We start from the raw sequence: 16,937 nt of genomic DNA on the forward strand, positions 1-16,937 counted from the left end.
AAGAGTTTTTGAAAACTGACTTGCCAAACTTCCCGGAAACTCGACACATTTTCCACTAAATATTCGCTACAACCTCACCCTCTTTACATATTTCCTCCTTCAAAACGATTGAAATGTTCTTCTCTTTGATTGCTGAAGGAAAAGCAAGTGAGATCTCCATGTTACTTCCTTTACTCTATTTGCCGTTCCAGTTTTCTATCTGTTCTGTAGGGCGAAGTTGTCAATCTTACTAAGAAGAGAAATATCTTGTGGCGGATAACTACTCCTTTATCCACAATGAGTTTTTGATGTTCACTTAAATATTTGCATTTCCAGTTTTAACCTATTGCTTGAGGATGTAGACGATGATCCTCTTGCAGTGGTGGTTTGGTTTCTTTGTGCATGAATCCTTGGAAAGTTTAGCTCAGCTGACCTTTGGTTGAACTTGTTCAATGGTTAAGAAAAGTGTGTAGGGTAGAGGAGGATAGTTTTTGGAAAGTGGCAAAGTAGTTTCTAGGTAGCAATATTGCAACATTTAAAGGCTAGCATAGATAATTCTGACCCCACAATTCAACAGATTATACATATACATACATGGGGTAAAGCGCATCAACCAACTATGCGCCGTCGTTCAGGATTCACTGCAATCCGCTTTAGATCGCTTCATGACTTCCCGAAACGCTCGCCCTCCTCTTTAAACTGTTCTGCGCCATGTGCTCTTAGGTCGACTCACTTGTCGGTCATCCTCCGATAGTGGAATTACCTGCATATCATAGTCAGCCATGGTATCGTCACCCTGGGCTAAAGCGTGACCTATCCACTACCATCTCCGCCTTTTAACAATGCGTGCACGGATAACTGGCCTGTCCGCGTACCAAGTTTTTCATCCAAAATAGATCATCCAAACGCTTGGCACTTTTGAGACCGGGAGGTGGTCACTTCCCATGTACTACTCCCATATTCAATAGCGAGTCAGAATGAAAATTGGCCGAGAATAGCCTCAAATTGATCTTGGTATTGAGATAATTTGTGTCCGGATAACTGAGTGGTTAGAGCACGGGACTGTGGTACAGAAGGTGACAGTCCAAATCACACCGATGACAGTGGAGCTTGTATCGTGATTTGACGTAGGATACCAGTCGATTCAGCTGTCAATCGGTACCTGGGTCAAATCAGGATAATAATCTGGAGTGAGCGCAATGCTCACCACATTGCCTCCTATAGGTTACTATCATCCTGTAGTGTACCGTTACGGTCTTCAATGAAGTGCTCTAACACACTAACATTGATCCGATTGGATTGTTGCGCCAACAGTTATTATGATTATTGAGATAATTCTATTTCCAGATTTTAAACAAAGTAGCGAAGGCGGTGCTTCCCTGACTTATAAATTTATCAACGCCTTCGATACCCTGCCCATTAATTCAGATAGGAAGAGTGCGATGACCCGTCAAACTGAGAACCTTTATCTTTAATCCGGTCCTATTTGCCTCTATTTCAAAATCCAGGGTCATTTGGCCAAGGTCCACGTGGTGGGATAGGTAATAGATGTCGCCAGCGCAGTTGAGGTGTTTGAGAAAAGATGTCATAGTCCATTGCAGTTCTCTACTTCCACTGGCCAAGACAGTATGAAGGACGTCCCCAATAAGGAGAAAAAATACTCTCTGTGACAAGATGCAATCCTGATGGGGCCCGCTTTCGAATTCAAATTTCACTGAAATTTTTCCCCGATGCAGCACGTGGTAATTTTCAATTTATATGCGCCACTTGTAATAACTACTAGCTCATATGCAGGACACTCCAGGTATACTCCCTGTTCACACTGTCGAAAGCCTACTCCTTAAAATCGTTGAGGCGCAGGCAAAGTGGATATCTAAACTCCGCACACTGTTCCAATATGATCCACAGTGGGTTGACATGGTCATTGCTGCTGAATCTAGAACGGAAGCCAGCCTGCTCTCTGTCGAATTATTTTAGCTATTATTTTTGCACCGGCAGTGAGCACGTAGATACATCGATACTCATACCGAATGCCTTTCTTTGGAATCTAAACAATCATTCCCATCTTCCCCTCTCTGGGAAAGATTCTGATTCTCAGGTTTGCCGAGTGGAAATAGCAGATCTCCAGTAACTACAGGTGCAGCGATAAATAACTCAGCGAGGAGACCGTCAAGAAAAACGGAGTGATGATGGCCGAGCTGATTTCTCTTCTGCTTGCAGGAAAAGTCCATATGTGACTCCCAAGCGGCGAAACTTCGCCGGATGTCATACGGTTAAGAACCGTGATGTTCCTTGCCTCTCCTTAGCTGCTCGTCATCACGGATGAGAAGCTGATCATTAAGATTCCTCACTGGGGAATTGAAACATTTGCGGTCATATGCATGTTCTTTCGTTATGACGTTTCTGAAAATATCGTTGTGTGTGGTAGCTTTCACTCTCCTGATAAGCACAATGACAAATCAAATTTGTTGCGGCGCATATCACTTTAAAGTTCCCCGGTTCCACGGAATTGGGACTCAAGTGCGTCACCCTTGTAGCGATCAATAGAATGTTCAAACCTTTCCGTTCATCGATCCGCTTCCATGATTTCCAAGGCAGGCAGGACTTGCAACTTTTCTTCAGCATGTGGGTTATCGAGGTATCTGCCATCTAATCAGCAAGTTAGTACTTCTACTGTCGAGCGACAGCTAGATCACATATGCATTCACACTCCATCCCCAGCTGAAACCAAAGGAGGGTTTCAGGGAAGAACCAGACGCATGGACCCCTCAACCTGGCTGCTGCTAGTTAAAACAGACGAGTCGTTATAATGATGTTGGCTTCGCTTGAGGACTTTAAAGGGCCCCCCATAAGGTGGCTACAGCGGCTTGCGAGGAACATCCGTCTTAATTAGGGCATACATACAGGAGTCAAGATCCCTAGGCAGGTCAGCCATGGTCTTCGCGTGGTGAGTGGGTGGTGGCAGCTTCTGCTTTGGCATTGCGTACATGAGTAGACGCACCAGACCGGTAGCGGTGAGTCTGGACCTGATCTCGGGAACAGCGTCGCTGGGGAGTCTCAGGTTCTCCCCATATACCAACTCCGCGAGACTTGCAGTAATTTCTTCCGGAGGCCAAGTAAAACAAGTGGCAGGATCTGCAACCAGGAAGGATCGTCTTGGGTCATTATAGCGGCCTTCAGCATCCTGTGCCATTTTGCGAGCATCTCATTGGACTGCAGGTGGTACGCGGATGCCCGTTGGCATTTAAAGCCGAGGAGTTTTCTCAAGTCTGAGAAAAGGGAGAATTCAAACTGGATTCCCTGGTCGGTGATTATAATTGCCGGTACAACAAAGCGTGGAATTCATTCTCGACAGAGTGCCTCTGCAAAAGATTGTTCAATAATGTCTTTCAGAGGCATCGCCCGGGCGACAGCGTGAACCTATCGATGATTGTGAGGCAATACCTCAAACCGTGTGAATTGTACTCGGTTACGTTGTATGACTCAAATCTTTTTGTACAAGCATCTGAGATTCAGACATATTATTGCTTTTCCTTACTACTTTCCTCCCCTTATATTTGGATAGAGGTCCCCATTTAAGGTGGTGAAAGCCATTAGCGAAAAAGTAGCATTTTGACCTCTAAAGAGCTGAGGGTTGATGGTACTCCAGTTGAAGGTAATTCCATCTTTACTGACTTCTCAAAATTTCTGCACAACCCCTTGCTTGTTCTGGGTGACAGAGATCTAGAGCGACTAATTAGCTCACCATCTTACTTTTTTTTTGTGGGAGTTGGGTAGGTAAATGCGTTTACGCACAGAGTGTTGGAGTCCCGCAACAGCACGCTATCAGACTACCAACTAAACACCTCCCTGTCATCAGAGAACTGGCCTAGAACCGTTTAACACATTACTTTGGGCTAGTCCTTCCGCTCTCCCTGCTTTGGGAGCCTTCAAGTCAGGGAATTCTTTTCACCTACGGGAGGGGAGGGAGTGAGTTGTTAGTTCAGGGAACCCCTTGTCGTCCGATCCCTCCGTCGGTCGAGTTCAATTTTCTTTGCAATAAGAAGAGCCCGAACATAATGCGCAATACGATTCCAGCTGCCAGCGCTCTTCAGCATCTCTCTGACAATGTTATCTGGAGAGAGTTCCCCTGTGTCTGCATAAAGATGCTGACGAAAGCCGTCCCACCTCTCACAAGAGAGAAAGTGTGTTCAGCGTCGTCCACCACTCCATTGCAGAACACACAATCAGGAGATCGGGCGTTCCCGATCCTATGCAGGTAAGACTGAAAACCACCATGTCCACTTAGAAGCTGGGTAAGGAAGTAATCAATCTCACCGTGCGTTCTGTTCAACCAGGGGTCTAATTTGTCGATGAGCCGCGCAGTCCATCTGTCCTTTGGCTCATTTTGCCAAGAAAGTTGTCAATCGGCAAGGGTGCGTTGACATTGTTCACGGGCAACTACCTCTCTTAATTTTTCGCTCTTACGGTGGTAGATAGGTTTGCGCTCTTTAGCAAGTAGGCCAACGGGGATCACTCCCGCGATTACCATCACAGCTGTTTCGGAGACGGTGCGATAAGCAGACGCCACTCGCAAAGCTCCCCGCTTCTGCACTTGAGCAAGGCGTTTACGATACACCTCCTTGTCAAGGGCATCAGCCCATATCTCCGCACATAGAGCAGAACCGACTGCGTTGCTTTCATAAGGAGACGTCTTCTAGTTGATATAGGCTCCCGACATTCGCCATTAGCCGACTCAAGGCTGCGACTCCAGCTGCAGCCTTGTCCGTTGCTTTGATTCAACAGTGAGTCCGGCAACAAGTGTCGCAACGTCGTCTGCATAACCGACCAGGCGCGACTCTTCGGCATGATTTAGTCGACAATGAAACTGCAGGGCTTACTTAGCAAATGGCATACCCACTACCTTTTCCGCTGTCTAATCAAGGTAGGTTGTCTCCTTCGGCCAGAAACTCAACCTGGAAGTCGAAAACGTAAGTTTCAGGAATTTAGGCGGTAGTGGCGTTTGCGGAGCTAAGGTATTCTATGACTTAGGTATTAGATTTTTGTAGAAATATTAATTCAATAGTGAATACCCATTACTTACCAGGACATTGAGTTAGTCGGGGCTGACTTCGGAAATTCAATTCGATTTTCTGTGGCTGTCTTTACACACCTCGGGCCTCTGGGCCAAAACCGGGATGTCCTGAGTTCCTTGTTAAGGCAGGCCTAGACCGGGTACCGATTGTTGCGCCGTTGATGATGTCTTTAGACCTACTTTGATTTCTTTAGTATCTGGTTTGCTCCCCATGGGATACAGGTACTTATCAATTAATGATCTCAGAGCGTCTATAAGGGGCTCGTGGTTCTTTTGAAAGTGCTTGTATTAACGCAGGAAGTTATATTTTAAGCGAAAAGCAAAAAGCGGGAGTAACTTTCTAAGAGAGCCGAAGAACGATTTAAAGTTTTCATAAATCAAGTTTTAATATTTGAACCATTATTTGCACTTAGTTCTCTATCATTTCTAGGACCTATTGCTACTTCCCACTGGAAGTCGGGTTTTTATAGCTGCATATTTCTCATTAGTGGTGTTAGTCCCCTTCAACCGCAGGTTTGTTTGAACTTTATTGTCGTTCCTAGTCTGAGCTTGGTAGAGGATATTTGCTTTGAGATGTTAATTAACCTTCTTAAAGGCTTCCCCGGAAACTTCCTTTGGTCCTTCAAAAAAAGTTAAAAGTTCAATATATAAAAGGAAGAAGAAGGGTAAAACAACACAAACAACCCTAAATACCCTTCACTCTCCCTACCAACGAACCGCACAATTTCTTCCCTTATGCACCCCCGGGACATTTACAGATGACCTCTTACGATATTATTAAGTGACACAGATTCTGGTTGGGATATTTTTGTGCTCAAGATGTTTTCTTGCCTCTCCTGCAGTCTCTTAACTACCAAGAGATGTACTACTAGTTGGGAAATTGAAGTGGAAATGCAATGGAAAAATTGACTAGTACCCGGGGAAAATACACAAAAAAGAATGGACGAACATAGTTTTTTTTCTTTTCTACAAAGCAAAGGAAAAGTTTCAAGCAGATGTCATCAGTTTTTCATAATTAGATTTCTGAAGTTTTTCGCATTATTTTTTTTTTGTTCTCGTTGTTTTTCACTGGCATTTTCATCTTTCAGAAGAAATTATCTTTGCATAGTGAAAGAGAAATTTCCTCAGCGTTTTGGAAAGTAGTTTTGATGTTTTGAAAGTTTCTTTTATCGTTTACAGTTGGGGAAAATGGTTGTAGTGAATAAATGGAAAATGTTTGCATATTTTTGCCAATAGAAAAATAGTTCTTTTGGAGTGACTGTCGAAATGCCACTGATAAGCAGCAGCTTGTTCTGTACAGAAAACACTTTGGTCCTTTTCTAGAAAGTCCGTTAAACTGTCCTAAATTTTGTTGAATTTTGTTATATCTATTTAATGTTCAAATCAAAACTGGAGGTGGCTTAAGCTATAGTATCAAATCCTATCTCCGTATCCTCGAAGTGGCTTGCAGGCGATGGCCGTCGGGAAACGGGTTCTTTTGCATTCACAATCGGAGGGTGGCGTAGCCTGCTATCAGGATGTCTGCCAGGGTGGTACTATCCTCCAGAAATAATTGCTCCCTGTTCTCAATGCTGAATGTTCTGCCTTTCGAGCCCTCCCTCTGGCTTCTATTGGAACTTGGCCACAAGATCACCAGCCAAAAACTCTAATCTCTGGATACAAGTCCTGGAGTTTTTGCAAGAGATGCCCAAATTACCTGCATACTTCTTCTCCACAGACCACCAATATGCTCCCTTAATACGCTGTGTTCTTGAGCAAGAACTATTTCAATGACATCCATAGAAATTTTCCTTGCAATTAAAACACATTCAGCTTTTCCATGGTAAACCTTCATCTGGGCTATTTTAATGCAAGCTATTGACTGCAATATAGTAGGTAGGGTCGCTCCGGTGCGCCGTCTACATGCCAGAAACTCCTAACGACATGACTGTTGTAAACCAAGGGGGCAGGGTCCAGTCGGATCAGATCCTCAGAATCAACCCGTAACACTCACGAAACGAAGCAGACCGCCGACCTGATAGCAAGTGCCCCGAATAGACCCCCATAACCCTGCACAAGTTTGACACATGACTTCTCGCGATCGAGTTTTGTTATTGGCGAGCCAAATTTTGTTAAGTAATGCAGTGAGACACAGAGTGTTTCTCCCGACGGCTGCAAAAACAGAGTCCCGCCTGGCCAATTCGCCAGCCGTCAAGAATCCAGAGGAGGGTAGCCTTGAGCGTGTCGCCCAGACTATTAACCGTGTCCCTGCGCTGCCTTACCAGCCTAAAGAATGTCCCCACTGAGTACAAGGCCTTGGCAGTCGGTCAGAATGGCTATGTTACGCTTGAGGCTCGGATCATGCCCCAGCCATTGACAGACTTCCAGCACCGCCAGTATTTCTGCTTGGAATACTCTGATGAATCTTGGGAGACCGTACGACTCGGATACACTGTGTCTTCCCGTGAAAGCCCTCGTACCGACTCCACAGACAATCTTTGATGTGCCGGTGAAGAATATTGTGTTATGGCCTTGTACTACGCCGCCGCTCTTCTACTCTGCTCTGGTTGGAAACTCCACAGGAAAGTTTCTCGCCAAGCTCGGCTTGCGTGTGGTGTCGTCCGTGCGGAATGTTCAGAGTTCCCTGTCCAGCATCCGGGCGCATGTAGTCTGCCAGTAGTTCACGCATGGGGCAGGTGTTGGAGTACGTTGAGTGCATCTATCGGGCATGGTCTTCGAAGCCCCAGTAGCACTTGCACACGTGATTCATTGAATACTATTAAGCTTTGTTCTTTAGTACTTTCTGCTCAGCGCCTGCTACCGCACATTAGAATGAGATGCACCACGACTGTTTATATTCAATGAACCACACTCGGCCAGAGTCCCCATTTCCTTCTAAGGGTACTCTTGCAGGCATTGAAGGCTATAGGGGCCTCGACCCTATTATTATATCACCAATCCGCAAGATATCGCTTCAGTCTAATACTGGTCAAGGCTTCTTTGATGGCGTTGGAATCAACATTGTTGAGTGCTTTCTTTATTTCTAAGAAGACAGCTAGGTTGTACTGTTTTTACTGTAGCGACCCCTCAACCCCGCCTTAGAACTTAAAAGTAGGTATTCTCCCCACGTTTACCTTTAAATGGGCCTCCAGAACGTGTACTAGGGTCTTCAATACGAAGGCGGACTCATGCCCACGCCTGCCCGCTTTAGGTATGAAAACCATACGCTTATTTTTTGTAGACACCGAGATACAGCTCCGGTAAATCTCCACAAGTCATACACAATCCTTTCTTGCTACTGGCATGACTGGCATTGGGTGGAGAAATTTATATGCGGTGAAACTGTTTATAGCCCAGCCGATTTTATTCTTGGTAATTACCGATTGGACAGTTTTGTACGACTGGGACTGAATATCTTCCAAGCAAGGCTCTGATTAGCAATTCCTATGTTCCTTGCCCTCCTATGTTCCTTGATAAAATCTTACTCGAATCTCGCGGATTTACTGCTGCTTTCAATTAACTGGCGATAATCCAATCGGACCACCCCTTGGTAGACTGGTTGGCTTGTACTTCTTCAGGCAATCCTTGTATGGCTTTGCGCCTGTTGCTGGACACATCTTTATTCCACGGTGGTGTCTATGTCTTCTTGCTGTATTTAGGAAGGCACGTGACGTTGAAAGCGGTTTAGAATGCGTTTTCCATAGCCAATGCGTCTGTTGTGCCAAACTTAACTTGGGGGCTGGAGAATTTGTTCTCGATGACTTGACCAAACTTCCTCCAGCCGATCCTGCTCGGATTTTTGAAAGGGTTGCATACCTCTGGAACGAGATCTGGGTTGAAAGGCATCTCACTGTAATTTCAAAATGATCTCTGGTCAGGCACTCTCCAGTTCTCCACTCCGAGAATCCTAGAACCCCTGCAAAGTAGGATGATATCAAGGACTTCTTTCCAACCATCACAATTCTCCCAACTGGGAAGGCTGGTGTACTGCCCCTGTTATAAACCGATATATTTGTTTTAATAATAAAATCAACGAATGACTTCCCTCTTTAGTTGGTTTCTCCGAAACCTATGGCTTGCATTGGCGTTGCAGTCTATTAACAGTGTGGCCTTCGGCGATGGTGGACGCCAAATGTTGCAGTTCTTTTCGCGGAGCTAATCGATTTTGGGCCATGTAAGTTAAGAAATATGCACGTTCTCCGTTCCCGCTGCGACTAGATCCGTGTCGTCAGGCTTCGTGGGGTGGAACACTTTCATGTTTTCCGTTCCTGAATCCGAACCGCACTTTGTAATTCGCCTCTCCTAGTACCTTCAGGCACTCTCCATTTATACGGAGCTGGAAAGGTTGGTTGTTCGCCCGCGGTGCCTCCTCCTTAATAACTACTCCATCGATCATGAGTTTTAAAAGACGGAAGGATTGGACGAGCTGGTCCTTATCCATGCGGATCTTTGACAATCAGATGCGAGCGACCGATCCCCTGGGAATCTCATCGTACAGGATGATCATAGCTACGAGAAATTCCCTGGAGAATTGGTCCTCGCATGCTATACCGTGGGCGCCACGGACTACCTGAAAGGAATCGAAGCAGGGAATAAATTCCTTTGCCGTCCAGGAGGTGTTCGATGGTCATCTCCCAGAGCCTGGTCTTAACACTGGTCCCCACCTCCGGCGCTAGTTTGCTGCTACGTGCTGCCTGGCCATGACGTTGAAGGGTTTCGCAGTTTGTCACTCATTGGCTTTCCATCCGAAACGTCTTCGTAAGTATCAGCTGCTGCTTACCTGTTTGCGAAGGTTGCTTGCTATCCGAGCCCTTGTACATTCTGCTCAACTTGTGTTCTTGTTCGACCTCGTATTGGGGTAGATTGCATTTGAACGCAGGGTGCTCCGTCCTCTGTTCGTTTCCCAGGCGTTTTCTGTTATATTGTTCGACAATCGCCTGGTATTTAGCGAGGTCCTTTTCATCCAGCTCGTCGACATTACCGGGTTCCTTATTCTTCGTGATCTTAAGGAGGACTCTAGTGGACCTCCGCTATTAAGTGGGTTTCTGGTGACCGACGTTCTTGTTGGACCTGGTTTTCGAGGAGTCCACCCCGGTTAACAGAGCCATCAGGGTAGAGTCTCCTTTGAAACTGAAGGTGCCCATGATATTCAGAATTCGCATACTCAAGACCAAGGTCCCCAGTGACCACATAACTCTCGGCATATGCGTTTCCATCTTTGCTTTGGGTCCTGTTTGCACTTTTTCCAGTGCAGAGAGGGCAATCCCCAGGCTCTCGCTTCAGTTCATCCCCCCGCCAGATCCCCTTGCCTTTAACACATGACGTCGTCAGTTGGACGAGATGAGCCTACCCCCAGATGGTCCTTAACACTCTTTTTCCGTTCAAAGGCCGTTTCCGGCGGTCACCGCGAGGTGGTCGTGTGAAATCTTGCCGAATTATGTAACCTTAATCTGAAGCATAATCAGATTACGCCGCCTGGCTCCATCAATGCCTGAATTTTTTTTCTTCTCAAATTTGGAGTATCGCACTCTTTGCCTGACATAGCCCTTGGTGATGGTCTAGATTATCCAACGTCTCTTTCTCAATAGGTAGCAGGATAGCCTTCTTACTTGATCGTGCCTTTTCATTAGAGATCCCAGTAGGCTTTTTATACTACCTGTACTCGTAAGTGTCCATCTTCAGTTACCCCTTGTAAGAACGCGTCGGAATATTACCGAATCATTGCATTAATGCAGCACATGCTGCTTTTGATTGCCCCCAGAGAGCGGTCATCCACCCCGATCGTGAAAAGCCTTTGTCCTCCGCTTTTCTTCTAGACACTTTTCACAGCCATGTGTCGGGACCTTCATTTTTGGCGATTACACGATTTGGAAGCTTCTCTGCTTCTAACGTTGAAACTTTTGGAAGTTATATCCTCCGCTTGTATGCCCCTGGGGTACCATCACAAACGGACGTCAACAGTTCCTTTTCAGCATGGCAATGTTGGAAATATGGTCCTGAGCTATTGCATTGTGTCCTTCATCTTGGTTTCTATTAGTATCAAACCTGCTTGAAATATAAATCCGGTACACAGCTCCCTGATGATAAGATTGGGCACGATTTGCTGCTCCTTACGAGTGAGTATTTGCTCCGAAAACAGTTTGGGTAGATTGATTTGTCGGATACCTTTGACGACTCTAGCAAATCTAAACCCAAATCTTCGGGCTTCTGCCTTCTAACCTCATCCACACTTGGAATGCTCCTTTCTGGGATTGGTTTTTTTTGGAGTACTCCTTGCTTGTATACTGGTTCGTGCTGTTTCCATCTTCTTTGTTCCGCTCTTAGACCGCTTAAGTTTACCCTAAGCCTTCCTTCTTTTACATAGTGCAGACACTTCTGGGGTCTGTTTTCTTTCTAACGTCTCAGAATCATATGCCTCCCTTTAGATCATGGACCTAAGTTGGTTGTGATCTTCGCAACAGGCATATATTGAGCTTGGCTTTGCTTTCTGTTTCCTCAACTTCTCCTCCCTCCTCGCATAACACGCTGAAATTGGAATCTGTTTTTGACTCCCAATTTTGTTAATAATAGGGTTGCCTCACTCCACCTCACTCAAGGACACTCCGCGTTGGATCCTAAATTCAGTCAAGCTCATCCGCTACATCTGGATCCATAACTTTGTAGCTCCAGTTCGCCTCTCATTATCTTAATTGCATTGGAGGTCCTTGAATATCTTATTGACAGCAGCAAAGCAAGATTACAGTAACTGTGCTATGGATTATAACCACCTTCTACAATCTGGGTAGAAACAACCAAGCAAGGACGTGCCAGCGGGAGGTGTAATTTCCTACGACGAAGAGGTTTGGGCTCGCATTTATGCTTAATCAACAACAATTTGGATTCTATTAATTTAGAATCCAAAGGTCAAAACGGTGCCGAATTTAGACAATAAATATTGACATAATTATGAATCAATTATCCGCAATTCTCTATTTCCATTTCAGGTCTACTTCATTGAAATCGGCTCTCACCTTCCAAGAAAGGATTCTTGCCCTTATTTGTGTCGATAGTCCTCAGCAAACGTAATTGTTTTCAGCTGAAATCAAATTTATTGTGCTCCTAATATCATTTCAATAATCAATCAGAACCTCCTGATTTGTTCCGAGCCCTCCTTTATCGCAGAGGTGCATCTGATGGCCGAAATATTTTGTTACTGGAAAACAACTCATCCGAAAGATTATGCCGTTTGGAGCTTTCCAATCGACACGCCTGCTGGGAGCTGAATGGAATTGCTTTTATTCCGTAATAAATCGATGGAAGTGGTCAAACGTCCTTCAGAAACATATGCAATGAAGTCTCGTAAAATTGAGTTAAGGATTCATAGGGGAGCCCGGGAATTGATAGGTGTTTGGAGGAGACATTGTCTAATCTTGGCAAATCCTGCAAAAAACCCATGCCAAAACGTGAAACCAGTGGGATTCATGTGGTAAATAAAGGATGAAATAAAGGGAAAGTTGAACTGAATATAAAGGACATGGTTGCCATGAAACGGAAACTCTAATGTCCTTTTCTACATTCAGCTTTTATCTTTATAATTTTCGGAATATCTGAAACTGAAGATTTAACGTTTCACCGCATCTCCTTGAACCGCTTCCCATTACCTGAATGACTGGCCATCAAATACGTTCAGGTACCTGCCTACAAACCATAAAATGAAAGATACAAAATCCAACTTGACCGCAAAGTTTGTACTTTCTCCCTGTTTGTCATTGCCGTAACGTTTATTGCTTCTGGGTGTTGACTTGCACATCAGGTAAAATGGCCAACGATAAAAAGGTGTCCAAGATGCTAACTTTCGTTTCCGTCGTGACTAACCGCAGAGTCAACCATGAAACCGGGTCTAAGTCAACCAGGACGGCTGTCTGACGATCCATCCACCCTTCGCAATGTTCTGCCCCATCTTACGATATAAATCTTTAAAGAGATTTTCCTGCTGTCGTTATTAACTTAGCTGCTAGCATCTTGTACGGTTACCAAATCTTTTTACGAGCCCATGAAACGTCCTATTAGGACACTTCCTTATTGCATGAGAGTCGGTCCAGTCTATGTTCAAGGGACAACTGAGGAATTTCTATGCCATGTAATTTGACGGAAGGGAAAGTTTGTTTGTCTTGGCCGTTATCTAATTTTCGGGCACGGAAAATCTTCCTTTTGAGTTTCTCTCCTCATTTTTTGTTGCCTCTTACCGTGTCGCTGCAGACGAATTTTCTTCTTTAACATGGAAATGGAAGGAGTTGAGGAACAGTTTTCCAGACTAACGGATGACTGCCTTTAGGAAATGCCAGTTTCCTCTTCAGACAATTCATCTCCGTCCGTTTTTTTGCCCGTCCTTGGCTAGTTGATATTGTTCATGGCAAAGGATAAGCGAGAGCTCTCAGAAAAGAAAATTTTTCGGCCTCTTTGTTTTCATTTCATGGTAAAAGGAAAGAAAAATATTAAAAAGTCAAATTTTTCCTTTCAGCTTGGTAGTTTAAAGAATTATTAAAAAGTATCCAGGCAAGTTTTAAATTAGAGTTAATATGACGGCAGGTTGCGGTCGACCCAGAGAGAATTTTGTCGGTAACTAACACCTTTGAAAGTGGCCAAAAGTTCGGGATGAGTAATAAACTTTTCCGACGTTTATAATTTTGTGCTTTTATACGTTATAGGACTTCTGCCAAGTTGTGTCGTCCGATGGGAAAATGAATTCTAGGTAAAGCGGGTCATACATATGTTCCTTCCTTTGGGAATTCAAACATTCGTCTGAAAATGTGTTCTCCGATATATAGAACTTTCGCGATTCTGTTTCGTTCCCTGATAGCAAAAATTATCTTTGTGTTAGCGTACGGTAACCCTCACAGTATTTTTTTTTTACGTAGCACACAAAGTGCCGGACTCCTGCTTTGGACAGACTACTGGCTAAAGTATCCCCCTAGTGTGATTAGGACCCTAACCCGGAACCGTTTGGTATATTACCTCAGGCCAGGCTCATGGTTTAGCTGCCCTGTCCTATCCATCTCCCTCTTTTCGAAACTCTTCTATCGAAAGGTAATGACGACGTCGTTCTGCGGAAGGGAAAGTTGTGGCAGGGATCATCCACCACATCCTTGCAATAAGTGCAGTCAGGCGACCGTGATTTCTTGATTGTGTGCAGGTTAGACTGAAAATACCCATATCTGTTAAGCCGCTGGATTAGGTAACAGTCAGTCTAAACGTACTTTCGAATGGACTGCGACTGTACGTCTTTGATGAGATGCGCGGTCCATCTACCCCTTAATTCTCTTTCCCAAGTTTGTTGCCATGCATGTTTAGTTATTTCACCACCGGGTTCGACGACCAACCAAAGAGGACTGTGGGAACTCTCTCCTTGCTGAGGACAACGACTTCGCTTTTCTTCAGAGATCAGAGAAGATTCCTTGCTAACTCGCCCCATCGCAATTCCCAGTGTGTACTGCGTTTGTTAGGCCGTGCATGCAGCGACCCGTGTGGCAACATTATCGACATATGGACCAGATTCAATTCACCAGGCATGTCTAGTCATAGAAAATTACCGTATGTGATACGTTCCAAAGGTCCTGATCAAGGAAGGCCTTGAATCACCCCCCGATGTGACCTTCATTTTGCAATGTCCTTCCAGGTTTCGTAGAGTAGGACGCGGTCTTTAGATATTTCTTTAATATCCGCAAAAGGCAGCTTTGAACATGAAAACCATTTTCCAGCACCTAAAGCATGTGACACTACCTCGCAGAATTGGTGCGAGGATGACGGGGCAGCAATTCTGTTAGCTACACCAAAACCAAGTTGCCGAGAAGAACTTTCACGTACCGTGAAACTTTGCAATCACTGTGACTTGGTGGTGATGATGTAGTAGGTGAATACTCCAAGGTCAGACGATCAACACGAGCCTGCACGGAGGCTTATCTGAAAAGGCTTTGGTCATGAGACCTTACCAGCCGTATGCTGGTACCATTGGAACCCAGATGGTAAACTGGTACCGTTGTGTTTGTCGCTGATTGTGGTCACAGAATCAACCCATGTCTTAAGAAGACCGTGGGATTAAGTCAACTTGACAGGCACTCACGTTAAACCATACTAACATACTAAGAAGACGGTACCCTTACGGCTCAGGTCATCAACCCAAGCCTGCCAAATTTCGAGTTGGGGAGAAATCAGCCACCGCCATGGACAAGACCGTCTCCTCTAGGTCCTTTATTGTGAGGAGTGGGCCTTCCTCCCACCGACTGGGTCCGCTCGGATGAGGAGGATTTCTTTCATCTCCACTGCGTCCATGGGGCGCCGAGTTTTTAAGTAACCGGCTTATACCTAAGGCGCTATAGCTCCCTGTTGACGTCGCTGATTAGTTGCTTCCAACAGCATATCTTCAGCATGTTGATTTCGTGGGGCAAATCCCTATTCCCTTCTCTTGTATTCTGCGAATCTAAGAGTCACCTGCACGGTTTGCAATCCGCCGAAGTGTGAGGCTGTGGCTTCGTAGAAATTCTACCGTACACCAGTACACAGGTATCTTCCCGGGACGGAGTTTCCCTTTGGGCGCCGATGCATCACAAGTGCGGTAATAAGGCTTATTGTTGAATAAACTAGTTTAAACCACCTTCTGTCCACGCCTGGGAGGGACCTCGATATTCCTGAAGTTGAAGGTGGTACGTGTTTGTCGGGCGTTAGACCATTGCGAGGAGCCATTTGTCACTACGAAGAGAATGTACTGATGATCACTTCCGGTACTTTTCATCCTTGCACCACTGAACTGGAGACTTCGTAACAAAGGTTACGTCAGGGACAGCGCTCTCACAAAAAGGGTCGACATGTCGAAGTACCACCAATATTTAGAACAATAAGCAGTCATCTCCAAAATTAATGTGCCCCGGGAATCTGGTGGAGGGCTGGGCCTTTCCAGGGCTCTGGCGTTAAGGTCTCCTCCGACTAGAATTCTCCCTTCCGTGTTTCTAATCTCGTCCTCCGAAGCAGTGAGTCTATTCCGGGTGAGATAAACTTTGAGAAAAGTAATTTTCTCACAACAAACTCAAACGAAGTCATCTCCTCGACCATAAGCTGGCATTCAAAAGTTAAGCGTATCTCTCTCCCAGATGGAAGCAGTGCCAGTTGTACCCGCATGCCATGGTGGTGACCGTTTATTTGGGTACTGCTCGCTGAGAAGCAACAACTCAGCGCTGCCATCTTGCATCGTCTGCCCCATTAGGTTGTGGACAGTTCCACCGCTGTATTTTGTTTTTGCCAGGGGAATGTGGAACATGTCTTTGGATTTTCGCTTTTTTTTGCTCTTCTTTAAAGATCTGGTACCGCCCGCAAGTGGGAATATGGGCCACATCTTCTTTCTACAGACCGCGGTCTTTGCAAAGGACACAGCATTTTTCAGACTCCCAAGTCTTCGTTTTACATCCCGCCACACTTGCAACACAAAGTGCTTCTGTCTTTTTTTTCAAACCCCAGCTATATGTCCATAGGCCCAGCATTTTAAACAGCGATTTGGAGTTGCCCTTTTTATTTTCCCCAAAATGAATAAGTTGGTTTGCTGTCTTTTCAGGGATAGTGGTAATGGCCAATTTTAATCTTCTGCAGTTGACAGAGGTAATTCTAACTTTGGTGTTACTCCTAACTAGGTCATTCCTTTTCATCGCTTCCTCCACTTCTTCCGTATTAGTGGGACAATCCAGATCGATTATTTCAAGAACGCACATGGGTTCCAGGGTGGAAACCACCGCTTTCAGGCCTAGAATGCCCCAGACTTTCTCAGGGGACATACTATTTTTATCAGTTGACCCAACCTCGACAATTATGTTATATTAATGGTTCGAGTCCACCCGATAAATTCATCAATCATGACGTCTTCTGGTTTAACGTTGTTACA

The sequence above is a fragment of the Hermetia illucens genome, chromosome 6, assembly GCF_905115235.1.
Source record: "Hermetia illucens chromosome 6, iHerIll2.2.curated.20191125, whole genome shotgun sequence".
Taxonomy (NCBI): Eukaryota; Metazoa; Arthropoda; class Insecta; order Diptera; family Stratiomyidae; genus Hermetia; species Hermetia illucens.